Genomic DNA, 9,628 nt, shown 5'->3' with positions numbered 1-9,628 from the left:
CCAAGTAAAAACAGATTGATGATGTAAAAATAAGACCTGCAACCATGACTGCTATAGAAATAAGTAGAGTCAAACATTCGTGCAATCAAGGCTCACAAGGTTATCCTTAAATGATGTCCAAAGCATAGAGAGCCGAGAGCCGTAGGAATAAAAACAAAATCAAAACAACAACAAAAAAGCAACAAAACAAAAAACAAAAACAAAACAAAACAACTAAACAAAGAAATCAGATAATTAGCTTTTGTGTCAAGATGGCTTTGGAAGCAAATAAGGAAGTTCCTGTCTCACCTCCCCAAGCAGAAGTCAGAGCAAAAAGCCTTGAAAGCTAAGAAGACAGAGCTGAAAGTTTTCACAACCACAAAAAGATCTGCACCTACTTTCCTGAGGTCCAACACCCTGAGGCTCTGGAGGTCGCCATAATATCCTTGCAAGAGTGGGTCCAGAAGAAACAAACTTTACCATTATGCCATCATTCAACTACCCTGACTGTAGCACAATTAATAAAAACCTAGAGACAGATGTTGGGATTCAACCTGAAGGTCAGAAAAACAACACATCCAGCCACTGACTCTTAACCTCAGTCTGAAATGGCGAACCTGCCTCCAGGTAATGGAGAGATGGCTCAGCAATTAAGAGCACTGACTGTTCTTCCAGAAGACCAGGGTTCGTTTCCTTGAATGCACATGGCAGTTAACAACTGTCTGTAACTCCAAGATCAACACACTTACACAGACATACATGCAGGCAAAACACAAATGCAAATAAAATAAAAATAAATAATTAAAAATGTGATGAGGAAAGGCAGAGCGTAGTCACCACCCAGAAGCAGAGGAAGCAAGATGAGAAGGCTTCTGTGAGGAAAGGTACCAACTCATGTGGCTAAACTTAGCTTGAAAGACTCCCCTAGGGCGTCTTCCCTCGGGAGAGGCCCCTGCGCCCCAAAGATCAGTCGAAAACACGCAGCCGGATGCAAACTGCAAGAGGTTTATTGGAGATACACAGGTGCCTGCGGGCGACAAGTCTCTCGGAGGGCTTGCGCGCCTGCAAGTTGGGGATGAGGGGTTTTTATAGGGGAGCAAAAGCGCGGGTACAGAAGCAGAAAAGCTTTCATTTCATTGGTCAGTTCAAATAAGGCTAAGCTGAGTGGCACATTCTTGACCTTTTACCTAAATACCAAGGAGGGGGTTGTCCAGACCCACCTGGATACCAAGGAGGGGGTTGTGCTACCTGTTTTTCTTATCTCTTCCTGCCTTCCTAGCTTGGCTGGCGACTCGATGTCTGATTTGCACAGCCCCTAGCTTGTGACGAGCCTTGCTCTGTACGTGACTCAGGCCTCGCAATCCTCTCTTCCTCCCTTGAAGTCTTTGTTCCTACTCATGTCAGTTTATAAATCTCCTGTCCTGCTGCCAGATAAGGCTGTCCTCGTTCTAATCTCAGGTGTCTTTGCTTTAGCATTCTGGAGGTCTTGAATTAAGCCTGTTATTTGTTCAGCACTCTGGAGGTCCTGACTCCGGAGGCCTTAATGGAGCTTGCTATCTGAAAACCTTTGCAGAGCGTTATAACTGTGGTTAAAGTTAAAACCATAGTTTTAACTGTGACCCCAATGAAGTTGGGGTCCTTCAAGCTAAGAATTATGGCTTGCATTGTATTGTAAGATCTAGTTAATAGTAAGCCTGAGCTAATAGGTTACACAGTTTATAACCTATATAAGCCTCTCTGTGTTTCTTTGGGACTGAAGAGTTGCTGAACCAAGTGAGACAGAAACTCCATGACAGAAACTTGTGCTACAAGTGGCACACAAATGTTTGGCAACAATTTTCACATGAAGTCTGAGAAAACTTTCAAAAAAAAAAAAAAGGATTCTAGACAGAGAAAACAGAGTCAAGTTCACCTCCTTGGTAATTCTCGTCACTCGTGTAGGCTCTGTTTGCTAGAGGAAAGCAGAGGCATGGCTCCTTTAAGAGAGCCTTCCTGATTCAGCATTAATGGCAAAAACCTTGCAGCTCTTTTAAGAGACCCTGCCACCAAACACTTAAATGGTGTTTATGAGCAGCCATTGGCAGGTTTCTTGGTGGTGACATGGACCTTGAATCTCCACAGAGTAATGACAATAAACTTGACTCCTGCCGGTATCTCTGCCGTGAAGTTAGACTCTCAGAAAGGTAAGGAATGGTGTGGAGCCTGTTGCAAAGCTGCAGATTTAATTCTAGCCATGCAGTTTAGCAGATTTAAGACTCATGTACTCAAGAGAGAGAGAGAGAGAGAGAGAGAGAGAGAGAGAGAGAGAGAGAGAAAGAAAGAGAGAGAGAGAGAGAGCGCTATATAGTAAAGACAGATTTAGAGAAAAACCTTCAAACAGTTTACAGTATTTTTAAAAATATATGTAAGCTTGGGAGAGAAAAGAAATAGGATAGACAAAGTCCTTTAAAAAAAGGAAATAGAGTAGTAAGGTATGGTGGCACATGCCTTTAATCCTTGCACTTGGGAGACAGAAGCAGGCAAATCTCTTTGAATTCGAGGAAAGCCTGGCCTATAGAGTGAGTTCCAGGACAGCCAAAGATACACAGAAAAACCCTGTCTCAACAAACCAAATTTTTTTTTTTAAAAAGGAATAGAGTAAGAAAAAAGCCCGTAAAGATATAAAATACAGAGAGTCTGGATACTGTATGCTATTGTGTTGTGTTTGAACTGTTTGGCTGCTGAGGAAGGAGCAAGAACTGCTAAAAGACTTTTGATTGTAAATACTGCTAGATTAATCCAACCTATATATTTTGAAGATGCCTTGAGTTCAAAATTTAAGCCAAAAGATTTATTACCTTGGAGAAGTTTTGCTTTTGATTTCACAAGAAATAAGAAGCTATGGATTAATTATTGGTTAAGAAACAAAGCTTTGATTGAGGAAGACACCCTGAAGAATCTAGAATGGTAATGGATAACCCAGATGATCTAATGTTTCAGAGTACCTCTGTTGCAGTTTCTTCTGATTTCTGCATCCAGAACAGCTTCAAGTCTGCTGGCTGAGATGATCCAGCCTCACAGAATACTCCAGTCTGGACTTGACCATAATCCTAAATTTTTAATGGTTCATATAAGATTATCAGTGCCCCCAATAAGCATAAAGTAGCCTAGAAAACTATGCCCACATTTCCCCAAAATGAATTATGGATCTTTGTTTAGTATATTATTTATAAGTTGTTATGGGTAATGGTCAGGAAAAAAGCTAAACAAAGGGAATTAGATTCAGGGCTTTTGTTTTTTTGTTTTTAAAAGGAATAATGGGGTAAATGCTGTGGGATAATATTCTTGAACATTGTAAAGATTTGTCACTTGTATTAGTTTTATAAAGTGTTGATAGATCAGTTGCTAGGCAGGAAGGATAGGCAGAGTGGACAGACTAAGAGAATTATGGGAAGAGGTATGGCAGATGCACTGAAGCATCTAGATGCACTGAAGCAAGATGAGAATGCCTTTCTGAGAAAAGGTACCAAGCCATGTGGCTAAACAAAGGTAAAATTATGGGTTAATTTTAAGTTGTAAGAGCTAGTAAATAAGAAGCCAGAGTTAATAGTCCAAACAGTTTATAAGTAATATAAGCTGTTGTGTGTTTATTTGGGACTGAATGGCTATGTGGTCAGGTGGTAAAGAAATTTCCATCAATACCTGACTACTAAGTCAGCCATGAAGACAACAACACACTGTGTTTTATGGATGTGAAGGCCAACAAGCACCAGATGAAACAGGCCATGAAAAACTTTTATGACATTGATATGGCCAAAGTCAATACCCTGATAAGGCTTGGTGGGGAGAAGAATGTGTATGTTTGGCTGACTTTTAAATAATTTCGATCTTCTAAACTGAGTCCTGTGGGTTAATTCTAATAACTGAAAAAAATAAAAATAAAGAAAAATAACAGAATGTTGAAAGGATTAAAAGAAGTATTTGCTGTTGACAAGGTTTTCCCTTCTGCCATTGTTCCATTATATGACAAATCTAAAGCACCTACACTCTTTTTTGTGAACATAAATAGTAATTATTTCCCTTGTGATTCAGTCTTCCTTGAAATAGAACTCACCTAGATAATTATTTCCATCAAGACTTGTATTGTCCAAAAGAGCCTAGAAAACAAGTAACTGATTGTAGAGAAAGTCAACAGAATGAGAAAAAAATCTTTGCTAACTTCTCAATTGAAAGAAACTTAGTACGTAGAATGCACAAAGAACTAAACGAACCCCCCAACCCAAAATAGTAGGGAATCAAACAATCTAATCTGTAAATGTGATAAAGAGATGAACAAACATTTCTCAAAAATGAAGTATAATATTCCAACAAGAATGAAAAATGATCAACTTCAGTAGTTATCAGAAAAATACAAATAAATAAAACAGCTTTGAGAGTCATTTTGCTCCAAGCAGAATGACAATCTTTAAAAAATCTCTCACCAATGGAGTACTACATGGCAGAAAAAAATGACATCTTGAAATTTGCAGCCAAATGATGGATTTAGAAAACATCATATTGAGTGAGGTAACCCAGACCCAGAAAGACAAATATCATATGTACTCACTTATAAGTGGCTTTTAGACATGAAGCAAAGAAAACCAGCCTATAATTCACAATCCTAGTGAATCTAGACAACATGAGGACCCTAAGAGAGACATACATGGATGTAATCTATATAGCAAGTAGAAAGACAAGATCTTCGGAGTAAATTGGGAGCATGGGAACCATGGGAGAGGGTTGGAGGGGAGGGGAGAGATAGGGAGGGGAGCAGAGAAAAATATATAGTTTAATAAAAATCAATAAAAAAACCTAAAGCCACATCTTAATTTTGGATATGTAAATGAATTCTACCCATCATGGCAAGGATTCTGAGTTCACATTGTATTGATTTTCATTTACACTTGTCATGGTATTGAGTAGATTTTGCTATAGTCCCTGCCTTATAAAAATTCACCTTAAGCCTTACAGAATAAAACATTTCATAGGATATCCCTATAGATCATAAGTTAATAGTATCTAGGTAACCAGAAGCAATTAGAAAAAATAGAGTGAGCCAAGTAGGTGTTATCAGCACATTATTGGTAGTATGAGATTAGGAAGTTTTATTCAATGTTTGTTAGGAAACCTTGCTTGTGATATCCAAAGCCTCTCTATTCCTCTTTATAAAGATTTTAATGTATGTCTCACTAGGACCTTGATTTTATTGGGTTCATTTGACAATATACTTGGTTGTTTGGCTTTGGATACTTTCATTAGAATGATAAATTAATACATTTTCGGCACTGCCAGTGTAAGAGGAGAAGAGAGGATTTGATGAGACCACTCAGCATGGCCATCACTTCTTGGAGGCAGAATAGTAATGTTCCATGTGATGACACTTGTCCAAAGACCAGTAATATAGTCTGAGTTCTGTCCTCAGCTACATTACCCAGCTAAGGGGGCAAAGCAATCTGAGAGTTGTTCAAAGGCTGTTGTCTTGCTGTGTGTTTTGACTCATCTTTACTTTTCATAATAAACCCCCTTTCCTCAATAATTTAGTCAATGGCTCCAGGATCTGACAGCTTCTGTCTTTCATCAAATAATTCTGTCATCTAACAAGACACTAAAAGTTCTTCAGAACCAGTCTCAAAAGTTTCCACTGAATACTCACATAGGATCGTCATGGGTCAAGTGCACACCTGCAGACTATTGAACTGTGAGTAGAGCAGGCAGTCAGGCAGTGTTCAAACTTTGCCCAGAATCCCAAAGCATATGTGCATATATTGTGGAAATGCAGAACACCAAATTCCCAGTGGTCCCGGAAAGAAAAAGAAAGCAATTGTTATCTACTCAGTTCACTGTATCTTTTAGATAAGGATGAGTCACCTCATTTTATTACATTTAAGAAAAGTAATAGTAGCTCCAGCCAGGAATATGACATCTAAAGAGCATAATAGTCTCCCATAGGAATTAATTTTCATTTCCTACTCCAAGTTTAAAATCATTTTTTTTGTTCAAAGGAAGGTAGTTCAATTTTACTAAATAAAGTGACAAATAATGAAGAACAGTGCAGTAAAAAAAAAAAAAAAACCAAAACTATAGTTAAATCACCAAGAAGAAGGAGATACATTCATTTCCTTACTTACAAATGCTATCACTCTTGAAGTTGGTGGTGCACAGGTTTCTGTTTAAAGTAAGATGGACCCCAGGAGAGAAGACTGATATTTATAAGGACAGAGGGGTATCTAGGTGGCTTAAGACTTAACCGCATGTCAGTACAGAAACTACTCAATGAGAAAGGAACTCTAAGTTATAAAATCTTTAAGTCAGGTACCTTACATTGTACCCTGTGCAGGCAGTTCTCGATGGAGCACAGGTTAAACTTCCTGAGAGTTTATTTCACACTGTGCCTAATACCACAATTTTAATATCTCTTATTAAGTATTAAGAATGTTAAACCTAATCTGATTCAATCAGGTGAATTATGAAATTTAACACTCTCTGCATTTTTACAAATCTAGAATGAATATTGCTATTCAGATCTGTGATTTACACAAGCTTTAAACAAGATTTCGATAAGTTTCTTACTTACTATAGAGAGTTACGAGAGGAAACTTGAACATGGAGAATGATTTCAGTGGTGTTAGACAGAACGCTTGTTTTTCAGGGTAAAGGGTAATGACCTCACTTTCTCTTGCAAGAGGACTCTGGGACAGATACATATACAAGAAGGGTTTTCTAGCACTGAACTTTGCTAGACCTGGGTACTACAGAAAAGTTACTTTATTATATATTAAAGTTATGGTTACAAACTGACTATATTTAAGTTTATGTATTTCTTATGAATGTGGTCATTTTGCAAAGCAGACATGAACATCTAAGCACACATTCCATAAATACAGTATTCCAACATGAATGTTTAACGATTTGTCTTGAATTGAGTACAGGAGTTACATTTGAGTGAAAGCCAATTGTTTTCTATGTAAGTCTAGTGGTCCATATGCACAGCTTCTACTCGTAAATATTTAAATATTGGCATCCAGTAAATGTTCGTGGGATCTTCCTAAAACCATGTCTATTTGTTTACTTAGCAGTTGCTCTGGACAAAACCATTTATCAGTATGCTGAGTTCTAAACAACGTGGGACAGACACTTAGATAACAAAGGGAGCCTGGCATCACCACGGAGAGGCCACAATATTAGATTTGTTCATAACCCAAAAAAGGCACAGATAGAGTAACAAAATTAATCACATGACTTTGAAGAGGGTACTTGTGTACAAATTTAGGTCCTTATATATTTTAAGCACATGAACTACTGACCTATACCCGTAACTTCTTAATCACTTTAATCTTCAATCTTGTTTGTCCATCAACCCATAAGTACATCAGTTCTCCTAGAGCTGTAGGCTTTTCCTTTATTGTCAGAGCAAAGCCCGAGTAAATGATCTTGTTCTGTATTTTGACCTTCCGAACTCTGGGTCAAATTCAAAAGAATTACGGTTAAAAATGTTACTTTGTTAAAGAAATGAATTCTTTTCCTTCTCCAACTATTTTCTCTTTCTGTGTTCGAAGGAAAATTCTCCTTACAGGGCCCTGGAATCCAGTTGTGGGTCCATTTTGACAGCTAACCACATAGCTTTTCATCAGTTTTCTTTACAGGCGAGTACTTGTTAGTTTTTGTCAACATGATATAAGCTAGAGTTATCTGAGAAGAGGCAACCTCAACTGAGGAATTTCCTCTAGCAGATTGACCTGTTGCCCAAGTATCTGAGGGTAGTTTCTTGATTTTTTCATCGATGTGGGAGGGTCCAGACCTCTATGGGTAGTGTCATCACTTGGCAGAAAGGTTTCCATGAGAAAGACATGGAGAAGTGAGCCAACAAATAATATCACCATGGTATATGCTTATATTCCCTTCTCCAGATTCTTGCTGAAGTGCCTGTTCTGTCTTCCCTTCATGATAGACTGTAAAGTATAATGTGAAATAAATCCTTTCCTCCTCAAGTTGGTTTTAGCTAGTTTTCAATCACCTCAACAGAAAGCAAACTAGGATTCTTGTACTTTGCTTCGCATTCTCGAAAAACTCCAGAAAGCCCCTCATTCCTTCCCACCTCCGTTTGAAAAGTGACATTACTGATGAACTTGTACTGTTAACCGCTCTGCCAAGAGAACACAGCAACTGTATTTCTCAGATATATTTCATTGATATTTTTATAAAGACAATCCATGTTTCTATAAAAATTTACTTGCAAAGGTACCTGCTTTCAACTTGGGAATTTTCCTTTTCTTCTTCAGGGAGTATTCTGTAGCTATGTAATACATGTATATAGTAATGTTCTTTGCATTTTATTGCTTATCAAGGTTTAACATATCAATATTTATACAAGCTAAATTATGGAGCCAAAGTAGCTAAAAAAAAGGAATAGATAATGAAAATGGGAGACCTATACATCACAGAACATTTTTATCCATAAATAACAAAGTTATATTTTCAGAGAAATAATGTATAAAGTAGAGGAAATTATATTAAGCCAACATCAGAGAGAGAAACAATAGTTTTTTCTCATTTTTGTTTCTTATAATTTATATAAATATGTAAATTCATGAGCATATATGTGTATGTATGTTGTGTATGTATGTATGTGTGGTGTGTGTGTGTGTGAAAGAGAGAGAGACAGAGAGAAAGAGAGAGAGAGAGAGAGAGAGAGAGAGAGACTGTCTATGGGTTCATCTACTTCAGCTTAAATAATTTGGATCCAAGGATATTATTGTCTTAAAGATATAGAGAGTCTGTAAAGACTCTACTTATTGCCTAGAACAACACCACTATTGTAAAGTTTCTGGTTACTTTGCAAACTGAAACACTAAATGCTTAGATCAAATGTTCTTCCAGTCTTTTCCATCTAAAGAGGAATGTCCTTTCCTTTAGGGTTGGCAGTTTGAAAGGATTCTGAACTAGAAGTGATGTTCTCAGTATAATGTATAGATGAACTATAGATTATAGTTTATGAGAAAATATGTTTGCATGAACTTTTTGACTTAAATCAATGTTACATTTACTAGAAATTTAATGTGAGGTAAGTAGCCTAAGTGATTATGACAACAGTTGAATATTGCCGAACATATGGTAACAAAGAGATAGTCTCTCAAATATTTATGATCTTCAGTTCTTGCCTATCGGGAGCAGAATGATGTATAGTTTTAGAAACTAGCTTGTAAGAGTTACACTATGGTTGGGGCCACTGTTCAGAGTTAAATCAGGATGGGACAGGCACAGATCTCGGAATATCTCATAGGGTTTCAGGGCTATTTCAGTAATATGAAAGGTACCTGGAGGGGAAATATTAATTCTAGAAATATGCAGAACAGCATAATTCTTCAAAATTCTTTAAAACTTTTGCATTTAATTTTAGACTCCACAGATATTTCTGTCTTTGTCCTAAGTAGATAAAAATTCCCATCTGGGAAGAATTTTCCAAAAATGTTACATCTGTGGACAAGAACTACCTCATGGTGAGCTAAGTATGGACAAGTCACTATTAAAAATCTTGTAACAGTAGTGAATCCACACTAAATAAATGAAACCCTATTTCCATGGCTGTCCTGCTGTTATTAGAACATCCCAAACTTACTGGGGATTATGGGAA

This window comes from Myodes glareolus, chromosome 13 (genome assembly GCF_982192425.1).
Source record: "Myodes glareolus chromosome 13, mMyoGla1.1, whole genome shotgun sequence".
Lineage (NCBI taxonomy): Eukaryota > Metazoa > Chordata > Mammalia > Rodentia > Cricetidae > Myodes > Myodes glareolus.
Note: the sequence above shows the minus strand (reverse complement) of the source record.